General features: G+C 47.6%; 6 non-coding genes and 1 pseudogene across 6 annotated transcripts; all 7 read left to right on the forward strand.

Annotated features, from left to right (window-relative positions):
• Window positions 1-295: 295 nt before the first annotated feature.
• LOC142775047 (uncharacterized) lies at window positions 296-16,663 on the forward strand (annotated as a pseudogene).
• On the forward strand, window positions 5,380-5,452 carry TRNAR-ACG (transfer RNA arginine (anticodon ACG)). The gene has a single exon. It is a non-coding gene; the product is annotated as a tRNA-Arg (tRNA).
• On the forward strand, window positions 11,860-11,932 carry TRNAR-ACG (transfer RNA arginine (anticodon ACG)). The gene has a single exon. It is a non-coding gene; the product is annotated as a tRNA-Arg (tRNA).
• Window positions 12,378-12,450, forward strand: TRNAH-AUG (transfer RNA histidin (anticodon AUG)). Its single transcript has one exon. It is a non-coding gene; the product is annotated as a tRNA-His (tRNA).
• TRNAR-ACG (transfer RNA arginine (anticodon ACG)) lies at window positions 13,189-13,261 on the forward strand. The gene has a single exon. It is a non-coding gene; the product is annotated as a tRNA-Arg (tRNA).
• A 4,583-nt stretch (window positions 16,664-21,246) lies between the features above and the next one.
• TRNAR-ACG (transfer RNA arginine (anticodon ACG)) lies at window positions 21,247-21,319 on the forward strand. The gene has a single exon. It is a non-coding gene; the product is annotated as a tRNA-Arg (tRNA).
• Window positions 21,320-21,591: 272 nt separating this feature from the next.
• Window positions 21,592-21,664, forward strand: TRNAR-ACG (transfer RNA arginine (anticodon ACG)). Its single transcript has one exon. It is a non-coding gene; the product is annotated as a tRNA-Arg (tRNA).
• Window positions 21,665-24,173: the final 2,509 nt, after the last annotated feature.

The raw sequence follows: 24,173 nt of genomic DNA on the forward strand, positions 1-24,173 counted from the left end.
TGAGTGTTATGCTATAAGAAGACCTATCTGATAGTTTGCAACGGTTACTGTCCAGGCTCGAGCACCGCGGGCCTGTGGCGCGACGGATAACGCGTCTGACTACGGATCAGAAGATTCCAGGTTCGAATCCTGAAAGACTCGAACATTTTTTTTGTAATTTTTCCCTCTTTTTGAGTGTTGTGCTATAGGAAGACCTATCTTATAGTTGGCAACTGTTCCTGTGCATGCTCCAGCACCGAGGGCCTGTGGCGCAAGGAGAAAGACGAAGACGACGTTCTGAACGGACGCGTTTTTCATGTTCTCCGCTTCGAAGGATTTATCGGCCATGGGCCGAGGTGCTGCTCAGTCTTCAGCCAGCGGCAACGACTACCGTGTTGTACTTCCTCGCCTTCCCACCGGTAAGCTTGTTGTGGACTCTGTCTTTTTACATGCGGACTTAGCTGGTCGCCCCTACCGGGTTCAAGATTTTAGAGATGCTCTTCGGGACATCATTGACTTGAAGGAAATAAGCTCCATAGGTCAATTTCAAATGTCTCATGCTTGGATGGTCACATGCAAGTCAACGCTGACGAAAACAAAGTTGGTCACAAGAGGCGAATTTTTGTCAAAAGTCGTCGATGCCTCGTTATAGACCCGGAGCCCACGGAAGTGAAGTTGAAGCTTATGTGGCTTCCTGAGCGCTTGGAGGACGCCTATGTGTGCGAGGCACTGCAAGCTTTTGGGAAGGTCAAGACAATATCACAAGAAAGCTGGAAAGTAGCGGACATGGAACAAATGCGGACGCTAAATAGAGATGTTGTTTTGTCCCTTGCTGATGGAGTTCGCATTGCGGATATTCCTCACATTCTTGTTGTCTGCGCAGTGCAAAGCCTCGTCCTGATACCTGGCCGCCCACCACTTTGCCTTCGGTGCAGTAAGGTTGGACACATCCGTCGAAGCTGCAGGACCCCTCGCTGTGACAACTGTCGACGCTTCGGTCATTCGGCCGAAGATTGTGTTATGACATACGCCAACAAGCTGCGACAGCACACAAAACAGCCAGATGATAACCTACAAGAGCATATTATGGATGCCACCGAGGTTTTGGATGCAACGGGAGACACTCCGTCAATGTCATATGCTGCAAGCTCTACCACAAGAAATCCAGAAGAGGAAAGAAAGTCACTCGCTGTTGACACAGTTGAAACTTCTGCGTGCAAAGAGCCAAGTGAATCATGCAAGCAGCATACCCAAAACGACTCCGCACCACCCCTAGCACAAGTAGGAGTTCCTTTGGAGAGTGCTGTAGCGCTGACCCATAAAGATGCCGAAGAACCACCAGTACAAGATAGAGACTCTGGGCTGGATGCCGCAGAAAGTTCATCACCTGCTTGCGCTGCAGCTCCGCAGCAGCTTTTTCATCATGGTGCAGTGTCGGAAGATGATATGCAGATCTCTACGGATACAGCAATACTGAAACGTCGCGCATCGTCCAGCTCGGATACAAGCAAAGGGAGTGACCCAGCGTCAGTGACTAGGGAGTCACGCCGTCGCCGAAAGTCCACGCCAAAGGGGAAGTGTCGCCGATCCCGATCTAGGAGGCCTGCTGGGGGCTCACGGGAAGCCTCAGCGCCAACTCTTGGGACTGATCAAGTGGAACGATAAGCGAATTAGAAGGTAGTCACCATGGCGCAGTCTGAGCGACTCATATTTGCCACCTTGAACGTACGCGGCCTTAGGTCTTCGCAGAAACAAGCACAGCTCCGTAGACTTCTCACTCGGAAGCGTCTCGACTTTGTCGCCATTCAAGAGACAAAGATCGAGAGCGAGGAAGAGACCGAGAAGGCCCTGCGGCCTTTTCTGTCTCAGTTTAATGTATGTGTCTCACATGCTAAAGGTTTATCTGCGGGCTGTTGGTTGTTTCTGAGAAAAAGCCTACTCTGTTCAGCATTGTGCACTAGTGTTGATGAAGAGGGCAGGTATATATGCTGTGATTTTTTGTTGCAAGGAGTGCCATGGAGAATCATCAATCTATATGCGTTTAATGATGTTCTGAAACGGCTTGAGTTATTTGAAAAAGTGCGTAATTTAATTGACGTCGACAGATGCACGGTACTTATGGGAGATTTCAACTGCGTATGTGAAGCTATTGATCGTTATAATTCGTCTGGAAAGAGAGACAGGAGTGGTGAGCTTTTATCCGGTATTGTAGATAATGCAGGACTAATTGACATCGGGGTCTCGAATCGGGCAACAGCATATACAAGAGTACAAGGCAGCTCTCATGCTCGCCTTGACCGGATTTACGTGTCCTCATCACTCCTATCTCGTAAAATTTCCTGCAGCACCGAAGCTGTATCATTCTCAGACCATTGTATTGTCATAGCGCAAATTGGCGAAAATCGTCACAAACAATTCCGTCCCCAGTGGGCCCTTTGAAAAATGAATTCGAAGCTCCTCTGTGATCAGGAATTCATGAATCGCGTCCAGATGGCATTGAGGCAATCTTTTTCGATTGGTTTTCATATCTTCGCTGCTTGGGAGCTTTTTAAACAAGAAGTTCGCTCTATAGCTTTAGAAATTGGGGCTGTTAAGTCTTTCTATAGAATTAATGATGAAAAGATACTTGTTAAAAGTCTTTGCAATCTTTATGAGATGGAATGCGAAATGCCGGGAAAGTACATCAAAGATATTGAGAATATTAAGTGCCCACTACAGAGATATGATGCTGCTCGCTACCAAGGGGCACGTATTAGATCTCGGAACCAGCGCACTTTAAATTCTGAGCAACCGACACGCCAAGCTTTACTTGATGAGCAACTCCATGTGATTTCTAAAGTTATTCCAGACTTGTACTTTAACGATGTGCTCATAAAAGATAACGGAGACATTACTTTGGCATTCGAAACGTACTATAACAGCTTATTTAGCTCTCCCTCTGATGATCCTGACGCTCACCTCAAGGCTAGTTTTGTTTCTCTTGTGAACCCCTTGAAGAACAGTGACTGTGAAGTCATTAATGGGCCCATTACTCTACAGGAAATCGAGCAAGCAATCGACAACTTGCCTTTATTGAAAACACCGGAGCCTGATGGCATCTCAGGTGAATTTTACAAAGCTTTCAAGAAAACGCTTGCTCCTATATTGCTGAATATTTTTCAGATGAGTTACGACATGGATACACTCCCACAATCTTTTTGCAAAAGTCACATTGTGTTAAACCGAAAACAACTGATAAGGAAAAACTTCGCTTCGTTGAGGGCTACAGACCAATATCGCTGTCAAATGTGGACTACAAAATTTTCGCAAAAGTATTAGCAAATAGGTTGCAATTTGCTATGTCGATCCTCATTGGGTCTCATCAGACATGTGGGATCAGAGGTCGATCCATACAAACCAATATACATGTCGCTCGAACAATGCTTCAATACTGTCATGGTTCTCAAGAACATCTTGCAATGCTACAGGTAGACCTTGCAAAAGCTTTTGATTTTGTTCGTCATTCCTTCCTTTTTTCTCTTCTCGAACAAGCTAATGTTGGCAAAGTTGTTCTTAAAGGCGTTAAATTATGCTATAATGAATGCTCAACTCGTCTGATAGTTAATGGTCAATTCTCCAAGCCAGTTTCTATTCGCTCTTCTGTAAAACAGGGATGCCCGATGTCACCTCTTTTATTTGCACTTTATCTAGAACCACTACAGTCGAGTTGCATTCATGGCTTTAGAATATTAGGCAGTGAGGTTAAAGTATTGGCTTATGCAGATAATGTCGCATTCTTTTGCACAGATAAACCAAGTGTCGAAAATGTGGTATATACTATTGAAAAGTTTGGCGTAGTATCAGGAGCTCGTTTAAATGCCTCTAAAAGTTTAGGACTGTGGTTTGGCTTGTGGGGTAGCACACCGAACTACTTTGCAGGGATTAATTGGACAAGAACACCTCCAACATACCTCGGTGTACCATTGCATGCATATAGATTCAGTGCGCACTACTGGAAAGAACGTGTCCCTAAGCTTGAACGACAGGCCCAGACATTTGTGCCCTATCGACTCTCGATATTTGGGAGAGCTGAAGCTTGCAATACTTTCTTAGCGACAAAACTTTACTATGTATTGCAACTTATTCATTGCGCAAGATTCTATATACAACGCTTTCATCGGATTTTCGCTACTTTCATATGGTCTTCGACTTTTGAGCCCATGCGTCGTGATAATATATTCAAGCTAGTTAGTGAGGGTGGGTTAGGACTAAAACACCTTTATCTATGGCAAATAGTGTCCCGATCCTTCTTTTTTCGAGACAATTCCCATCCTGTAATCCGTTCCTTCTTGCAGGTTAAACTTGTTGATTGCTTACCAGATTTAATTGTTTCATCCAACTTCTCCGAACGCCCATGCTTGTGGGGATTCATGCAGGAAGTTTACCTCGCAGTTCAGTTCCTTAAAGCTCGCTTCTCTGTATAATACCTGTACTCAGTAACGCGCAAGGTGCTTTATAAGGACCTACTGAGTACACTTTTCCCACCTCCATTGTACCGTTCAGTGTACGCCAATCTTCCTGGTCACGATGTGTTGAAGCGAGTGCGCAAAATGTACATTCCACCGAATTCAAAAACATTCTTCTATAAACTTCACTCCGAAACATTGGCGGTAAACACATGGTTAGAAAGAAAAGGTATTTTCATTCCGTCTGTTAACTGCCGTCTATGTGATGTGCCGGAAACGATTGAACATTGCTTTGTTAGCTGCAAAGATGCCATACTATTTTGGGATGTCCTTCAGCGAGCACTGAAAAAACGTTTCGTCAGAAATTCTCACACAATACGTTATCTTCTGCCAGCAACACTTGATGAAGTACCATATGATATGTTTTTCCTCATGGGTTTGCACAGCTTGTGGAAGACACGAATGCAAGACCGCAATGCAGAGCCCACCACCTCTTCAAGCGCACACTTCATTCAAATGGCTATCCACCTAAAAAACATCTACGACGAGCTAGACTTTAGACCGGACTGGTACTCCGTCTAAGAGAACTGTTTGACCTCACCCCTTTTTTGTTTGTATAACACGATGTGAAGAACTCTTCGTGTGAGGAACTCACGCTGTGTTAGCCATTTAGTGTTTATGAGTAACGCTTGAGCGCTTACTTTGGCGATTTGATTGTACTTTTGTTCGCTTGATATTGTCTTTATTGCCCAAGTACTTTAATAAATACCACGAAAAAAAAAAGGCCTGTGGCGCAACGGATAACGCGTGTGACTACGGATCAGAAGATTCCAGGTTCGAATCCTGGCAGGCTCGAACATTTTCTTTTTGTAATTTTTGTCTCTTTTTGAGTGTTGTGCTATAAGAAGACCTATCTTATAATTGGCAACTGTTCCTGCCTAAGTTCGAGCACCGCGGGCCTGTGGCGCAACGGATAACGCGTCAGACTACGGATCAGGAGATTCCAGGTTCGAATCCTGGCAGGCTCGAGCATTTTCTTTTTGTAGTTTCTTCTCTCTCTTTGAGTGTTGCGCTATAAGAAGACCTATCTCATAGTTGGCAACTGTTACTGTTCAAGCTCAAACACCGTGGGCCTGTGGCGCAACGGGTAACGAATCCTGGCAGGCTCAAGCATGTTTTTTTGTAGTTTCTTCGCTCTCTTTGAGTGTTGCGCTATAAGAAGACCTATCTTATAATTGGCAACTGTTCCTGTCCAGGATCGAGTACCGCGGGCCAGTGGTACAACGGATAACGCGTCTGACTACGCATCAGAAGATTCCAGGCTTTAGCATATCCTTTTTTTAGGTTTTTCGCTCTTTTTGAGTTTTGCGCTATAAGAAGACCTACCTCATAGTTGGCAAAAGTTCCTTTTCAAGCTCGAATACCTTGGGCGCAACGGATAATGCGTCTGATCATGGATCAGAAGATTCCTTGTAAGAATCCTGGCAGGGTCGATCATGTTTTTTTGTAGTTTCTTCGCTCTTTTTGAGTGTTGAGCTATAAGAAGACCTATCTCAAGGCTGGCAACTGTTCCTGTGCAAACTCAAACACCGTGGGGCTGTGGCGCAACGCATTCCACTTCCAGCTTTCGAGCGATACGGTCGCGGAATGTTCGGCTCCGACGGAGCGGTATGAGCGGCCCGACCGGGCCGCGGTAACAGGGTTTTTGCGCCTAGCGCCGACGATTATCAGGTGATTCTGCCCAATCTGCCTTCCGGACGCATCGCTGCGAATACCGTTTTCATGCATGGTGATCCGAGAGCCCGGCCTTACCGCGTCGAAGATTACCGGGACACTTTGGCCAAGCTTGGTGCGCTCGACGACGTTTTGGCATTGGGGGCCTATCAAATGAACCACGTATGGGCTGTGACACTGACGAGTGCTGAGGCTACTCGGAAGTTGCTCTCCGCCATCGATGTGAAGGTAAAGGATCGCCCATGTTTGCTCATTGACCCAAATAACCGCGAGGTTCGCTTGAAGCTTCACTGGTTGCTGCACGGCGTGACTGACGACGACGTGCGTGTTGCCTTGACTCCCTACGGGAAAGTGTTCGAAGTGAAACGGGAGAAGTGGCGAGCACCGGGCATCACAGAAAAGGGCTCAACGACGCGGTTTGTGGGACTAAAGCTGCACTCCGACGTCAAGGTGGATGACATTCTGCACCAGCTCAAGATTGCCGGAGAGTTGACTCTTGTTTTCGTTCCGGGCCGTGCACCGTTGTGGCTACGGTGCGAGAGTACCGGTTACATTCATCGCGACTGCGGAGTACCCCGCTGCAGTCGTTGTCGCCGCTTCGGCCACGAAGACGACGACTGCGCGAAGACATATGCCAGTGTGACCGGACAAGCGCAGGAAAGTTACGCACTGGAGCACCTCATGGACGAAGCAGACTAGGAAGAAACAGCAGGAGTTAACCCAAACTCTGCTGTGCAAGATGGGTCGTCATGTTGTCAAGAAGAGGGCGTGTGTGAAGCACCAGGTAAGCTCGACGCTGGGCTTCCATACGAAGGCGTAGGAGAAAGCAGTGAAAAGGTGGATGCAAGCAGCACCAACGACACGTTTCTTGGCTTAGCAGACGAGACCCCCTCCAAGGCGGAACCGATGACTGGAATTGAAAGTTACAGTGGCACTGTGACGGGGAAGCGTCCCCGTGACGAAGGGAAAAAAGAGAAGGGCACCACTGCTGCCACGCCAGACGAACCACCCGCCAAAACGACTCCCGCTCGGCGGCCTCTCCTTCGGCCACGGCCAAACATTTCGTCGGAGCGCAAGACGGCGGAAACGCCACCTTCGCCACCTTAAGGACTGTACTGGAACAAGGCGTTCAGGAAGGAATTGCAGTTGTAAGGTGAGCGCCATGCCCCTGGGTTTTTCGCAGCCTTACATTGGTGCAAATAGAAAATTCAATCCGTGTGGCCACTTTAAATGTGCGTGGCCTGGCCTCACGGAGAAAACAATGTCAGATTTATCGGCTAGTAAGTGACCTCGACCTTGACATACTGGCAGTCCAAGAAACTAAAGTCCATGGCGACGATGAAACTGGGGGCATGGTGTGCCAATTCTTGCCGCGGTATTCTGTTATAGTTAGCCATGCCATAGAGACTTCTTCCGGTTGCGTTTTGTTCGTCAGACAGAGTCTGGGTGCTAAAGTAGAAGCCTGAACGTCCTGTCCGTCTGGTCGGCTCATTGTTTGCGATCTTTTACTTTCAGGATTGGAATGGCGCGTAATATGCTTGTACGCACCGAGTGTCACTGACGAAAGACGCATATTTTTCGAACAACTAAAGCAGTATACCAAATGTAATAGGCTCCTAATCATTATTGGCGATTTCAACTGCGTCCTTTCAGCCAAAGACAAAACTAGCGAACGACAATACAGGGATGCAAGTACGGCTGTCTTAAGCGATATAGTAAGAGAACATGGTTTGGAGGATGTGGCTGAATGTCTCGGTGGTGGCCGGACTATGCAGTACACCCACTTTCAGGCAGCCAGCCATGCCCGACTAGATAGGGCGTACGTGAGTGTAGAATTGGTACCGCTTTGCTAGGCATACCGTGTTAACGCCGTTTCATTTAGTGACCACTGCTTGGTTAGCTTTGTAGTAGCTAGCACGAAAGAAACGAAAAGGGCCTTCGAGTGGCAACTATGGAAATTGAATTCGAATCTGCTGAGTGATGAAAAATTTATGGAGGAAGTAATGACGGAAGTTGAAAAAATGAAAGTTCGCAGTAAAAAAAAACGTTTAGAGAAAAATGGGAGAACTTCAAGCAGGTCGTTAAATTGACGGCTTTGGAACGCTCAAGCGCTATAAGCAGAGAAAAAGGAGCAGAAGAGAAGCTCATGCACAGAAACCTGGAAAAATTGCTCCTCGAAGAATGTAGAATGCCCGGCATGTTTCTTGAAGATATTCGCGCGTTGAAAAGTAAAATTGAGCGGTTTGATGTCGAAAGATACCGCGGTGCTATGGTTCGGGCAAGAGCCGAGCGACTGATAACGGCAGAAGCACCGTCAAAACGGGCGTTAGGCTCAGAAAAGTGGCATGCGCGTCGTAATCAGATAACAGAAATTGAACACGAGGGTGAAGTCAGCGATGTCGCAGATGTTATCGAGCGTGCTTTCTTTGAGCACTTCAATGGCTTATTCGCCGCCAGCTCAGTTGATGTCGATCGTTTTAAAAAAGATTTTTTACCGCTGATGCCAAAGGTTGACAATAATGCAAAAGAATTATTGGAGGAACCCATTTCGGAAGAGGAAGTTAAGAGTGCGATTGAAAGTATGCATCCCGGGAAATCGCCTGGCCCTGATGGTCTGACTTCCGCCTTTTATAAGTGTTTCAAGTTTGAAATAACACCAGTCTTAGCCGACGTTTATAATGAGGCATTCGAGCTGAAAATATTACCCCCGTCCTTTTCATCATCTCACACTGTTCTTATACCAAAATCGGAAGACCCCGTTGCACTGCGCAAAGTAAATTCTTACCGCCCAATCTGCCTCACTAATGGAGATTACAAGATATTCATGAAAATCCTAGCTAAAAGGTTGCAAACAGTCATTACGGAGCTCGTGGGGCCGCATCAGACGTGCGGCATTAAAGGTCGAACTATCCTGACGAATATACACGCAGCCCGGAGCATCCTCGAATGTTGCGACGCTATAGGTGCGCGAGTCAAAATGCTGCAAATTGACCTCGAGAAGGCTTTTGACAGGGTGCCTCATGAAATTCTGCTGTGCATCCTAGATTATGTGAATTTAGGGAAAATAATCAAAGAGGGGGTTGTCATGGCGTACCGAGACTGCTCAACGCGGCTAATCGTTAACAAGGTGGTGGGGAAGCGCATCCCAGTCAAGCGTTCGGTCCGTCAGGGTTGTCCTCTCTCACCACTATTGTTTTGTTTGTACATAGAGTCCTTTTGTTTAAGTGTCATAGAAAATGACTGTGTCCTTGGGTTTAAGCTGCACGAGGTTGAAGTCCGACTGTTGGCTTATGCGGACAATATTGCCATTTTTTGCGCGGACTCTGACAGCATAGCAGATGCTGTCAAATGCGTCACTAACTCTTTGCTGCAAGTGGCAGCGCTGTAAACTGGGGGAAATGCCTTGGCTTTTGGCACGGTGACTGGGCAGAAACCCCAGACAGTTTTGCCAGCATAAGGTTTGTTACGACACCGGTGAAATACTTGGGTGCCCCCCTCGAATGCTACAAAGACAGCGACTCGTACTGGAGGAGCCAAGTGGATAACCTGCGGGAAAGAGTGAACACGTGGAATGGCTGGAATTGGTCTATGTTTTCTAAAGCCACAATTTGCAACATATTCTTAGTGAGTAAAATTTGGTATATCTTACAAGTCTTACATTGTTCAAGGGTAAACATCCAAAAATTTAACCGTGTGTTCGCTGTCTTTGTGTGGGAATCGTCTTGGGAAAGATCGAGTCGGACCAATTTATTTCTTCGAGTGCGAAATGGAGGACTCGGCTTGTCGCATTTGTTTTTAAGACAGGTAGTCAATCGATTTTGTTTCTTTAGAGACGTCGACAACCCATTCCTTCGCACTGTCTGTCAACTTCGCCTGGGGCAACACTTGCCTAACATGGTTGTATCAACCTGCAGCGTACCTGGTGGTGTTTATGGCTTTCTCCGCGAAGTTGTACTTTCTTGTAGGTTTCTGTCAGTGCGGTTTTCACTTGAATACTTGAGTCAAGTCCGGCGAAGAAGGTTGTACAAGGACCTATGTGATGTGTTTTTACCAGTGCCTTTGTATCGGTCCCTTTGCAATGTATGCCATGGCCACACTGTACTAAAGCGCGTCAAGGCGATGAAAATATCGCCAGGTGCTAAAAATTTCTTTTTTAAGTTACATACCGGTACGCTGACCGTCAAAACCTGGATGGCTGCAAAGGGGTTCTACGTTCCTTGGGGCACGCATTGCATAATATGCAGAAAGGAGGAGACAATTGAGCATGTATTCATTCACTGCTGGGATGCTATCTTTCTTTGGGACGTGCTCCAGCGCACGATCAAAAAAGACTTCCCCATTGATGCATAAGGCATCCGCTATTTGCAAATACAAAGTGACGATGGTACCCCATATGATATGATAATGCTTATGGCTCTTCATAGCATTTGGAAATCCAGGATGGCAGCCATGCACTTTGATGTAGATGCACGAGCACCCACCCAGTACTTCAAAGAGTATATAAGAAATTTTGTGGACGAACAAAAGTTGCAGGAATTCCCCCCAGAATGGTTGCCGCGCGTCGAATTACTATCGACGATAAAAATATTTTAACAGATGCGTGGCCACATCGTTTGAGCCACGGTTTTTACAATGTTTTGGATTGTGTTGTGTAATTATCAGTTAATATGTGTATTGTTTATGTGAGCCGAAAACAGGCAATAAAGAAAAAAAAAGCGGGCCTGTGGCGCAACGGATAACGCGTCAGACTACGGATCAGGAGATTCCAGGTTCGAATCCTGGCAGCTCGAGCATTTTCTTTTTGTAGTTTCTTCTCTCTCTTTGAGTGTTGCGCTATAAGAAGACCTATCTCATAGTTGGCAACTGTTACTGTTCAAGCTCAAACACCGTGGGCCTCTGGCGCAACGGGTAACGAATCCTGGCAGGCTCAAGCATGTTTTTTTGTAGTTTCTTCGCTCTCTTTGAGTGTTGTGCTATAAGAAGACTTATCTTATAGTTGGCAGCTGTTCCTGTCCAGGGTCGAGCACCGCGGGCCAGTGGTGCAACGGATAACGCGTCTGAATACGCATCAGAAGATTCCAGGCTTCAGCATATTCTTTTTTTAGGTTTTTCGCTCTTTTTGAGTGTTGCGCTATAAGAAGACCTACCTCATAGTTGGCAAATGTTCCTTTTCAAGCTCGAATACCTTAGGCGCAACGGATAACGCGTCTGACCATGGATCAAAAGATTCCTTGTAAGAATCCTGGCAGGGTCGAGCATGTTTTTTTGTAGTTTCTTCGCTGTTTCTGAGTGTTGAGCTATAAGAAGACCTATATCAAGGTTGGCAACTGTTCCTGTGCAAACTCAAACACCTTGGGCCTTTGGAGGAACGGATAACGCGTCTTACTATGGATCAGAAGATTCCAGGTTCGAATCCTGGCAGCCTCGAGCATTTTCTTTTTGTAGTTTTTCGCTCTTTTTGAGTGTTGCGCTATAAGAAGACCCATCTTATAGTTGGCAACTGTTCCTGTCTAGGCTCGAGGACTGCGGGCCTGTGGCGCAACAGATAACGCGTCTGACTATGGATCAGGAGATTCCAGGTTCGAATCCTGGCAGGGTCGAGCATTTTCTTTTTGTAGTTTCTTCTCTCTCTTTGAGTGTTGCGCTATAAGAAGACCTATCTCATAGTTGGCAACAGTTACTGCCTAAGCTCGAGCACCGCGGGCCTGTGGCGCAACGGATAACGCGTCTGACTACGGATCAGAAGATTCCAGGTTCGAATCCTGGCAGGCTCGAACATTTGCTTTTTGTAATTTTTCCCTCTTTTTGAGTGTTGTGCATGAAGAAGACCTATCTTATAGTTGGCAACTGTTACTGTCCAGGCTCTAGCACCGCGGGTCTGTGGCGCAACGGATAACGTGTCTGACTACGGATCAGCAGATTCCAGGTTGGAATCCTGGCAGGCTCGAGCATTTTCTTCTTGAAGTTTTTCGCCCTTTTGTAGTGTTGAGCTATAAGAAGCCCTATCCTATAGTTGGCAACTGTTCCTTCCTAGGCTCGAACACTGCGGGCCTGTGGCACAACGAATAAAGCGTCTGACTACGGATCAGAAGATTCCTGGTTCGAATCCTGGCAGGCTCGAACATTTTCTTTTTGTAATTTTCCCTCTTTTTGAGTGTTGTGTTATAAAAAGACCTATCTTATAGTTGGCAACTGTTCCTGTCTAGGCTCGAGGACTGCGGGCCTGTGGCGCAACAGATAACGCGTCTGACTATGGATCAGGAGATTCCAGGTTCGAATCCTGGCAGGCTCGAGCATTTTCTTTTTGTAGTTTCTTCTCTCTCTTTGAGTGTTGCGCTATAAGAAGACCTATCTCATAGTTGGCAACTGTTACTGTTCAAGCTCAAACACCGTGGGCCTGTGGCGCAACGGGTAACGAATCCTGGCAGGCTCAAGCATGTTTTTTTGTAGTTTCTTCGCTTTCTTTGAGTGTTGCGCTATAAGAAGACCTATCTTATAGTTGGCAACTGTTCCTGTCCAGGATCGAGCACCGCGGGTCAGTGGTGCAACGGATAACGCGTCTGACTACGCATCAGAAGATTCCAGGCTTTAGCATATTCTTTTTTTAGGTTTTTCGCTCTTTTTGAGTGTTGCGCTATAAGACGACCTACCTCATAGTTGGCAAATGTTCCTTTTCAAGCTCGAATACCTTGGGTGCAACGGATAATTCGTCTGATCATGGATCAGAAGATTCCTTGTAAGAATCTTGTCAGGGTCAAGCATGTTTTTTTGTAGTTTCTTCGCTCTTTTTGAGTGTTGTGCTATAAGAAGACCTATCTTATAGTTGGCAACTGTTACTGGCCAGGCTCGAGCACCGCGGGCCTGTGGCGCGACGGATAACGCGTCTGACTACGGATCAGAAGATTCCAGGTTCGAATCCTGGAAGACTCGAACATTTTCTTTTTGTAATTTTTCGCTCTTTTTGAGTGTTGTGCTATAAAAAGACCTATCTTATAGTTGGCAACTGTTCCTACCTAAGCTCGCGCACCGCCGGCCTGTGGCGCAACGGATAACGCGTCTGACTACGGATCAGAAGATTCCAGGTTCGAATCCTGGCAGGCTAGATCATTTTCTTTTTGCAGTTTTTTCACCCTCTTTGAGTGTAGCGCTATAAGACCTATCTTATAGTTGGCAACTGCTTATGTTCAAGCTCGAACACCGTGGGTCCGTGGCGCAACGGATAACGCGTCTGACTACAGATCAGAAGACTCCAGGTTCGAATCCTGGCATGCTCGAACAAATATTTTTCGCAGTTTCTTCGCTCTCGTAAAGTGTTGTGCTATTAGAAGACTTATTTTATTGTTGGCAACTGTTCCTGTTCAAGCTCGAACGCCGTGGGACTGTGGCGCAGGTTTTCCTCGTACTTATTCTTTTCGTGCTTTAAAGCGCTGGCTCACAGTTCTTACCCCGAAAACAGATGATCGCGACACAATAAAGCGGGTAACAGCATATCGCCCTATCAGCTTAGCGAACGTCGACTATAAGATATTCATGAAAGTGTTGGCTAAAAGACTGCAAACAGTAGTGAAAGATATAGTTGGACCACACCAGACGTGCGGTATCAAGAAACGAACCATTTTCACGAACATTCATACGGCGAGAAGCATACTAGAGTGTTGTGACGTATTGTGCAAGAAGGTCGCAATGCTCCAGTTGGATCTGGAAAAGGCGTTCGACCGGGTACCGCACGACATACTATTTGCCATTCTGGAGTACGTGAACGTAGGATCTGTTATCATGGAAGGTGTCGCAATGGCGTACAGGGGTTGCACGACAAGGTTGATAATAAATAAGTCAGTAGGAGAGCTTATCGAAGTGCAGCGGTCGGTGCGCCAGGGGTGCCCACTATCGCCGTTACTTTTCGCTTTATATATTGAGCCCTTGTGCCTCAGCGTAATACGGGCTAACTGTATCAATGGCTTTAAAATGCAGCAAGCGGAGGTAAAACAACTCGCTTATGCGGACGACATCGCGGTGTTTTGTGGGGACAACGCCAGTATCATGAAATCTGTGGAAATTGTGAAGCGTTATTGTGTTATTAGTGGCAGTGCAGTTAACTGGGGCAAGAGCCTCGGAATGTGGCATGGAGCATGGACAATGAAACCCAGTACCTTTGCCAACATTCAATGGATTTCCACTTCCACGAAATACCTAGGCGTTCCTTTAGAGTTTTACCGGGACAGTGAACCATACTGGCAGAACCAAGTTGCGGAAATGCGTGGAAGGACTGAGAAGACAAAAGGCTCGGAATTGTCTATGTTTGCACGTACCACGGTGTGTAATGTGTTTTTCATTACTAAACTTTGGTATGTGTTGAGTGTTTTGCACTGCTCACGCATTAACATACGAAAGCTCCACAGAATTCTGGCTGTTTTTGTTTGGGGATCGAGTTGGGAGAGGACAAGCCGCACCAACTTCTTCCGACGTGTACGTGATGGAGGTCTTAGCCTGTCGCACTTATTCCTGAGGCAAATAGTGAACCGGTTCTGCTTCCTTAGGGATGTGAAGGACCCCTTTTTGCGCACTGTATTACAGCTCAGACTTTGCAAACTTGTGCCGGACTTTGTGGTATCCACCAAATGTATTGAAGGCGGGGTTTTCGGTTTTTTGAAGGAGGTTGTGATGGCTTATAAGTTCTTGCGTGCTCGATTCTCATGCGAATATCAGGCGGGAGTGAAACGAAGGAAGCTATACAAAGATCTTGTGGATATACTACTCCCCGTGCCTTTGTATCGCACAATATATAGTGCCAAGTCTGGAAGTGATGTCCTGAAGCGTGTCAAACATATTTATGTAGCTCCAGGAGCCAAGTCCTTTTTCTTCAGATTGCACACCGGGACACTAGAGGTGAAAACATGGCTACAGGAAAAAGGAATGTATGTACCATGGGGAGTGCGCTGTTTTTTATGCAGAAAGCCCGAAACCATTGAGCACGTCTTCTTAGGATGCTGGGAAGGCGTGTTCTTCTGGGATATATTACAAAGAACGCTAAAGAAAGACCTCCCTTTAGACCCACAAGGAATTCGTTACCTAACTGTGGACAACGAAGAAGGTGTCCCGTTTGGTGCTGTTATGCTACTGGGTTTGCACTGCATATGGAAGGCCTGCATGGCCGCACGACATGTAGATATAGATGCAAGATCGGCACAAGAGTACTTCCGCGAATCAGTGGGCAGGTTCCTGGAAGCACATAAATCTTTAGATCCGATACCTGAATGGGTATCGAGGATCGAGCCACTCATGAACATGAGACGATTTTAGCCATTACACGCCAGCCAAAGTTTGGTGTCTCCTTTTACCCATGCCCATTCTATGTCTTATGTGCCTTGCATTATTACTTGTGTTCCCTGACGGTATTTGTGTTTCTATGTGTACGTCTAAGCAGGCAATAAAGAAAAAAAAGGGACTGTGGCGCAACGGATAACGCGTCAGACTACGGATCAGGAGATTCCAGGTTCGAATCCTGGCAGGGTCCAGCATTTTCTTTTTGTAGTTTCTTCACTCTCTCTGAGTGTTGCGCTATAAGAAGACCTATCTCATGGTTGGCAACTGTTCCTGTTCAAGCTCAAACACCGTGGGCCTGTGGCGCAACGGATAACGAATCCTGGCAGGCTCAAGCATGGTTTTTTGTAGTTTCTTCGCTCTCTTTGAGTGTTGCGCTATAAGAAGACCTATCTTATAGTTGGCAACTGTTCCTGTCCAGACTCGAGCACCTCGGGCCTGTGGCGGATCACGTAAACAATACACATATTAACAGATAATTACACAACACAATCCAAAACATTGTAAAAACCGTGGCTCAAATGATGTGGCCACGCATCTGGAACGGATAACGCGTCTGACTACGGATCAGAAGATTCGAGGTTCAAATCCTGGCAGGCTCGAACGTTTGCTTTTTGTAATTTTTCCCTCTTTTTGAGTGTTGTGCAAGAAGAAGACCTATCTTATAGTTGGCAACTGTTACTGTCCAGGCTCTAGCACCGTGGGCCTGTGGCGCAAGCCACTTCCGGCCGCGATAGCGAGCGGACGCGTTTATAATGGGCTCTGTCGGAGCGGTATCAGCGGCCGTTTCTGGCCGCGGAAACAGGGTGATAGCTGCCTCGGATAACGAGTATCGCGTTGTTCTGCCTAGTCTGCCTTCAGGACGTCTGGTTTTGAATACTGTTTTTGTGCACGCGGATGCGAGGGCACGGCCCTACCGTGTAGAAGACTTCAGGGATACGCTGAGTGATTTGAAACTGCTCTCCGAGGTTACGGCCTTGGGGGCGTATCAAATGAATCACGTTTGGGCCGTCACGTTCAAATGTGCCGAAGGTGCGAAGAGGCTGCTGGAAAAAGCGGAAGTGAAAGTGAAGGGCCAGCGTTGCCTCCTCATCGATCCATCGAACGAGGAGCTTCGGTTGAAGCTGCACTGGCTCCTGCCTACAGTACCGGACGACGACGTGCGAGCGGCCTTCCTGAACTAAGGCAGGGTGACGGACATTATCAAGGAACGGTGGAAGGTTAGTGGTGTGGCTGACAAAGCGTCAACGACGCGAAATGTGACGATGACACTTAAGGCGGGAGTCAAGCCAGAAGATTTACCCCATCAAATAAGGATTGCTGGTGAGCTGGCTCTCGTGGCGGTGCCGGGAAGGGCACCGCTACGCCTTCGTTGCCAGTGCACTGGACACATTCGTCGGGACTGTAAGGTACCACGGTGCACGTTGTGTCATCGTTTTGGACACAGCGAGTCGGATTGCGTGCGTACCTACGCCAGTGTTGCAGGGCCCGTGGGAAGCGACGACACTTCGGAGCTCCTAATGGACGAAGCAGATTCCGAGGCAGCAGCGAGAGTGGAGGCAGAAAGTGCCACGATGGACAGCGTGCCAACTGAGCAAATCTCAGGTGAGAGTGCTCACGTAAAGTCGACGAACCTCAAAGCCGAAGATACAATGTTGGTGAAAAATGATTCCTCGGAAGCACTGCAGACGCAGGAGGACAAAAGCAACGTGACAGAGGAGGTCAACAGGGAAGTAGTGGAGGAAATGGACATTTCCAAGGAGGGCACCACGACGAATAAGCGATCACACGAAGGCGCCGAGGGAGAGAGCGAATCTACCGACCCAAGCAGTCGCGATGAACCTCCAGCAAAAGCAACCCCTGTACGTCGACCGACAGTGCGGCCACGGCCGAACATCCCACAGGATCGGAGGCTGACGGCGACGACGAAGCCGCCGCCCCCGGTCACGTAGCAGTAAGCTGTGTAAGCCCCGACCTATGTCGCGGGCCCCAAGGTCTTGTGTAGACAGGAGCATAAGCCCATACTCTGGGTCTCTATTATTAATTATTCAAATGGCGCTGCCAGATAAATCCTTGCGATTTGCTACAATCAATGTTCGAGGGCTTGCGGCGAAGAGAAAACAACGACAGTTGTATAGACTGGTGATCGAACATGATTTAGACATCATTGCCATACAAGAAACCAAAATTGGAAGTGATGATGAGACCAAGAGTATGGTGCTACCTTTCATGTCAATGTACTACGCGGGTGTGAGTCACGCCATAGAGCAATCCGCGGGGTGCGTTCTTTTTGTGCGCCAACACCCAGGCCTTGAAGTGAGGGGCGTGAGGTCAGATTTGGCGGGGCGTATGGTTTTGTGTGATTTTCGTTATGGTTCACTTGAATGGCGAGTGATATGCCTTTATGCTCCTAATTTGCTCGACGAACGAAGACATTTCTTCGAGAGTGTCAGAATTTACTGCAACGTCGAAAGGAACCTGGTACTGATGGGGGACTTTAATTGTGTACTGGCAGCGCGTGATAAATCAAGTGGTACAGCGTATAGAGACGCCAGCACGGCTGAGCTTCGCGAATTAATTGATGAATACGGGCTTGAGGACGTGGCGCACTGCTTGGAGTGCGACCGCATTGTGCGCTTCACGCATTTCCAAGCAGCCAGCCACGCCCGACTGGACAGTGTGTATGTTCCGGCTGAATTGATAGCACTTGCGCAAGAATATTGTGTGCAGTCGTTGTCATTCAGTGACCACTGTCTAGTCATGTTCGATGTTAATAAGAAAGCGAAAAACCGAAATAAGTTTGCGTGGGAATTATGGAAACTTCATGCTAAAATTTTGGAGGATGAGGTTTTCTGTGAGAAAGTGTTAGCCCTGCTCGAAGAGATAAAGAACCAGACAAACACAACAATATGTGAGAAATGGGAAACATTTAAGCAAACAGCTAAATTGAAGGCACTTGAACAAGCCAGCGCTTTAAAGCACGAAAAGAATAACTACGAGGAAAACCTGCGGCAAAGCTTGCAAATGCTAACTTATGAAGAAAGCTTATCGCCTGGGACGTTCAAAGACGACATTAACACACTGAAGCAAAAACTTGAGCAGGCTGATATCGAACGCTATCGGGGGGCGTTGGTGCGAGCTAGAGTAGAAGCAACGATAACAGGCGAGGCGCCAACTAAACGAGCCCTCGCAAAGGAAAAAAAGTGGGCCCGACGGAACGAGATTCACGAAGTGGAACAAGACGGTGTTATCTTATATGATCAGAGCGGCATCGAACACGTGTTCACAGCGTTCTACAGAAAGCTGTTCGCGCGTTGCCCGGTGGACGCAGAGGGTTCCGAGACGGAATTCATGCCTTTAATGCCAAAGATTGACGATAGCTCAAAGGAAATGTTAGAGCGCCGTATTACGGCCGATGAGATTGCGGTGGCGATAGACGATTTGAAACGTGGGAAATCTCCCGGGCCCGACGGGCTAGGAGCCGATTTTTATAAGGCATTCAAGTACGAAGTAGCCCCTATACTGGCTGCAATTTTAGACGATGCATATGAGCGCAAACGACTACCACCTTCATTCCTGTCCACACACACAGTTCTTATCCCGAAAACAGATGATCGCGACACATTAAAGCGGGTAACAGCATATCGCCCTATCAGCTTAGCGAACGTCGACTATAAGATATTCATGAAAGTGTTGGCTAAAAGACTGCAAACAGTAGTGAAAGATATAGTTGGACCACACCAGACGTGGGGTATCAAGGAACGAACCATTTTCACGAACATTCATACGGCGAGAAGCATACTAGAGTGTTGTGACGTATTGTGCAAGAAGGTCGCAATGCTCCAGTTGGATCTGGAAAAGGCGTTCGACCGGGTACCGCACGACATACTATTTGCCATTCTGGAGTACGTGAACGTAGGATCTGTTATCATGGAAGGTGTCGCAATGGCGTACAGGGGTTGCACGACAAGGTTGATAATAAATAAGTCAGTAGGAGAGCTTATCGAAGTGCAGCGGTCGGTGCGCCAGGGGTGCCCACTATCGCCGTTACTTTTCGCCTTTTATATTGAGCCCTTGTGCCTCAGCGTAATACGGGCTAACTGTATCAATGGCTTTAAAATGCAGCAAGCGGAGGTAAAAATACTCGCTTATGCGGACGACATCGCGGTCTTGTGTGGGGACCACGCCAGTATCATGAAAACTGTGGAAATTGTGAAGCGTTATTGTATTACTAGTGGCGGTGCAGTTAACTGGGGCAAGAGCCTCGGAATTTGGCATGGAGCATGGACAATGAAACCCAGTACCTTTGCCAACATTCAATGGATTTCCACTCCCACGAAATACCTAGGCGTTCCTTTAGAGTTTTACCGGGACAGTGAACCATACTGGCAGAACCAAGTTGCGGAAATGCGTGGAAGGACTGAGAGGACAAAAGGCTCGGAATTGTCTATGTTTGCAAGTACCACGGTGTGTAATGTGTTTTTCATTACTAAACTTTGGTATGTGTTGAGTGTTTTGCACTGCTCACGCATTAACATACAAAAGCTCCACAGAATTCTGGCTGTTTTTGTTTGGGGATCGAGTTGGGAGAAGACAAGCCACACCAACTTGTTCCGACGTGTACGTGATGGAGGTCTTAGCCTGTCGCACTTATTCCTGAGGCAAATAGTGAGCGGTTCTGCTTCCTTAGGAATGTGAAGGACCCCTTTTTGCGCACTGTATTACAGCTCAGACTTTGCAAACTTGTGCCGGACTTTGTGGTATCCACCGAATGTATTGAAGGCGGGGTTTTTGGTTTTTTGAAGGAGGTTGTGATGGCTTATAAGTTCTTGCGTGCTCGATTCTCATGCGAATATCTGGCGGGAGTGAAACGAAGAAAGCTATACAAAGATCTTGTGGATATACTACTCCCCGTGCCTTTGTATCGCACAATATATAGCGCCAAGTCTGGAAGTGAAGTCCTGAAGCGTGTCAAACATATGTATGTAGCTCCAGGAGCCAAGTCCTTTTTCTTCAGATTGCACACCGGGACACTAGAGGTAAAAACATGGCTACAGGAAAAAGGAATGTATGTACCATGGGGAGTGCACTGTTTTTTATGCAGAAAGCCCGAAACCATTGAGCACGTCTTCTTAGAATGCTGGGAAGGCGTGTTCTTCTGGGATATATTACAAAGAATGCTAAAGAAAGACCTCCCTTTAGACCCACAAGGAATTCGTTACCTAACTGTGGACAACGAAGAAGGTGTCCCGTTTGATGCTGTTATGCTACTGGGTTTGCACTGCATATGGAAGGCCTGCATGGCCACACGACATGTAGATATAGATGCAAGATCGGCACAAGAGTACTTCCGCGAATCAGTTAGCAGGTTCCTGGAAGCACATAAATCTTTAGATCCGATACCTGAATGGGTATCGATGATCGAGCCACTCATGAAAATGAGACGATTTTAGCCATTACACGCCAGCCAAACTTTGGTGTCTCCTTTTACCCATGCCCATTCTATGTCTTATGTGCCTTGCATTATTACTTGTGTTCCCTGACGGTATTTGTGTTTCTATGTGTACGTCTAAGCAGGCAATAAAGAAAAAAAAGGGACTGTGGCGCAACGGATAACGCGTCAGACTACGGATCAGGAGATTCCAGGTTCGAATCCTGGCAGGCTCGAGCATTTTCTTTCTGAAGTTTTTCGCCCTTTTTGAGTGTTGAGCTATAAGAAGCCCTATCCTATAGTTGGCAACTGTTCCTGCCTAGGCTCGAGCACCGCGGGCCTGTGGCGCAACGGATAACTTGTCTGACTACGGATCAGAAGATTCCAGGTTCGAATCCTGGCAGGCTCGAACATTTTCTTTTTGTTATTTTTCCCTCTTTTTGAGTGTTGTGCTATAGAAGACCTATCTTATAGTTGGCAACTGGTACTGTCCAGGCTCGAGCACCGCGGGCCTGTGGCGCGACGGATAACGCGTCTGACTACGGATCAGAAGATTCCAGGTTCGAATCCTGGAAGACTCGAACATTTTCTTTTTGTAATTTTTCCCTCTTTTTTAATGTTGTGCTATAAGAAAACCTATCTTATAGTTGGCAACTGTTCCTGTCCATGATCGAGCACCGCGGGCCTGTGGCGCAACGGATAACGCGTCTGACTACGGATCAGAAGCTTCCAGGTTCGAATCCTGGCAGGCTCGAGCATTTTCTTTTTGTAGTTTTTCGCTCTTTTTGAATGTTGTGCTATAAGAAGACCTATCTTATAGTTGGCAACTGTTTCTGTCCAGGCTCGAGCACCGCGGGCCTGTGGCGCAGGATTCCACTTCCGGCCGCGATAGCGAGCGGACGCGTTTGGAATGGGCTCTGTCGGAGCGGTATCAGCGGCCGTTTCTGGCCGCGGAAACAGGGTGATAGCTGCCTCGGATAACGAGTATCGCGTTGTTCTGCCTAGAGTGCCTTCAGGACGTCTGGTTTTGAATACTGTTTTTGTGCACGCGGATGTGAGGGCACGGCCCTACCGTGTAGAAGACTTCAGGGATACGCTGAGTGATTTGAAACTGCTCTCCGAGGTTACGGCCTTGGGGGCGTATCAAATGAATCACGTTTGGACCGTCGCGTTCAAATGTGCCGAAGGTGCGAAGAGGCTGCTGGAAAAAGCGGAAGTTAAAGTGAAGGGCCAGCGTTGCCTCCTCATCGATCCATCGAACCAGGAGCTTCGGTTGAAGCTGCACTGGCTCCTGCCTACCGTACCGGACGACGACGTGCGAGCGGCCTTCCTGAACTATGGCAGGGTGACGGACATTATCAAGGAACGGTGGAAGGTCATTGGTGTGACTGACAAGGCGTCAACGACGCGAAATGTGACGATGACACTTAAGGCGGGAGTCAAGCCAGAAGATTTACCCCATCAAATAAGGATGGCTGGTGAGCTGGCTCTTGTGGTGGTGCCGGGAAGGGCACCGCTATGCCTTCGTTGCCAGTGCACTGGACACATTCGTCGGGACTGTAAGGTACCACGGTGCACGTTGTGTCATCGTTTTGGACACAACGAGTCGGAATGCGTGCGTACCTACGCCAGTGTTGCAGGGCCCGTGGGAAGCGACGACACTTCGGAGCTCCTAATGGACGAAGCAGATTCCGAGGCAGCAGCGAGAGTGGAGGCAGAAAGTGCCACGATGGACAGCGTGCCAGCTGAGCAAATCTCAGGTGAGAGTGCTCACGTAAAGTCGACGAACCTCAAAGCCGAAGATACAATGTTGGTGAAAAATGATTCCTCGGAAGCACTGCAGACGCAGGAGGACAAAAGCAACGTGACAGAGGAGGTCAACAGGGAAGTAGTGGAGGAAATGGACATTTCCAAGGAGGGCACCACGACGAATAAGCGATCACACGAAGGCGCCGAGGGAGAGAGCGAATCTACCGACCCAAGCAGTCGCGATGAACCTCCAGCAAAAGCAACCCCTGTACGTCAACCGACAGTGCGGCCACGGCCGAACATCCCACAGGATCGGAGGCTGACGGCGACGACGAAGCCGCCGCCACCGCCCCCGGTCACGTAGCAGTAAGCTGTGTAAGCCTCGACCTATGTCGCAGGCCCCAAGGTCTTGTGTAGACAGGAGCATAAGCCCATACTCTGGGTCTCTATTATTAATTATTCAAATGGCGCTGCCAGATAAATCCTTGCGATTTGCTACAATCAATGTTCGAGGGCTTGCGGCGAGGAGAAAACAACGACAGTTGTATAGACTGGTGATCGAACATGAGTTAGACATCATTGCCATACAAGAAACCAAAATTGGAAGTGATGATGAGACCAAGAGTATGGTGCTACCTTTCATGTCAATGTACTACGCGGGTGTGAGTCACGCCATAGGGCAATCCGCGGGGTGCGTTATTTTTGTGCGCCAACACCCAGGCCTTGAAGTGAGGGGCGTGAGGTCAGATATGGCGGGGCGCATGGTTTTGTGTGATTTTCGTTATGGTTCACTTGAATGGCGAGTGATATGCCTTTATGCTCCTAATTTGCTCGACGAACGAAGACATTTCTTCGAGAGTGTCAGAAATTACTGCAACGTCGAAAGGAACCTGGTACTGATGGAGGACTTTAATTGTGTACTGGCAGCGCGTGATAAATCAAGTGGTACAGCGTATAGAGACGCCAGCACGGCTGAGCTTCGCGAATTAATTGATGAATACGGGCTTGAGGACGTGGCGCACTGCTTGGAGTGCGACCGCATTGTGCGCTTCACGCATTTCCAAGCAGCCAGCCACGCCCGACTGGACAGTGTGTATGTTCCGGCTGAATTGATAGCACTTGCGCAAGAACATCGTGTGCAGTCGGTGTCATTCAGTGACCACTGTCTAGTCATATTCGATGTTAATAAGAAAGCGAAAAACCGAAATAAGTTTGCGTGGGAATTATGGAAACTTCATGCTAAAATTTTGGAGGATGAGGTTTTCTGTGAGAAAGTGTTAGCCCTGCTCGAAGAGATAAAGAACCAGACAAACACAACAATATATGAGAAATGGGAAACATTTAAGCGAACAGCTAAATTGAAGGCACTTGAACGAGCCAGCGCTTTAAAGCACGAAAAGAATAAGTACGAGGAAAACCTGCGGCAAAGCTTGCAAATGCTAACTTATGAAGAAAGCCTATCGCCTTGGACGTTCAAAGACAACATTAACACACAGAAGCAAAAACTTGAGCAG

The sequence above is a fragment of the Rhipicephalus microplus genome, chromosome X (genome assembly GCF_043290135.1).
Source record: "Rhipicephalus microplus isolate Deutch F79 chromosome X, USDA_Rmic, whole genome shotgun sequence".
NCBI classification, from domain to species: Eukaryota; Metazoa; Arthropoda; class Arachnida; order Ixodida; family Ixodidae; genus Rhipicephalus; species Rhipicephalus microplus.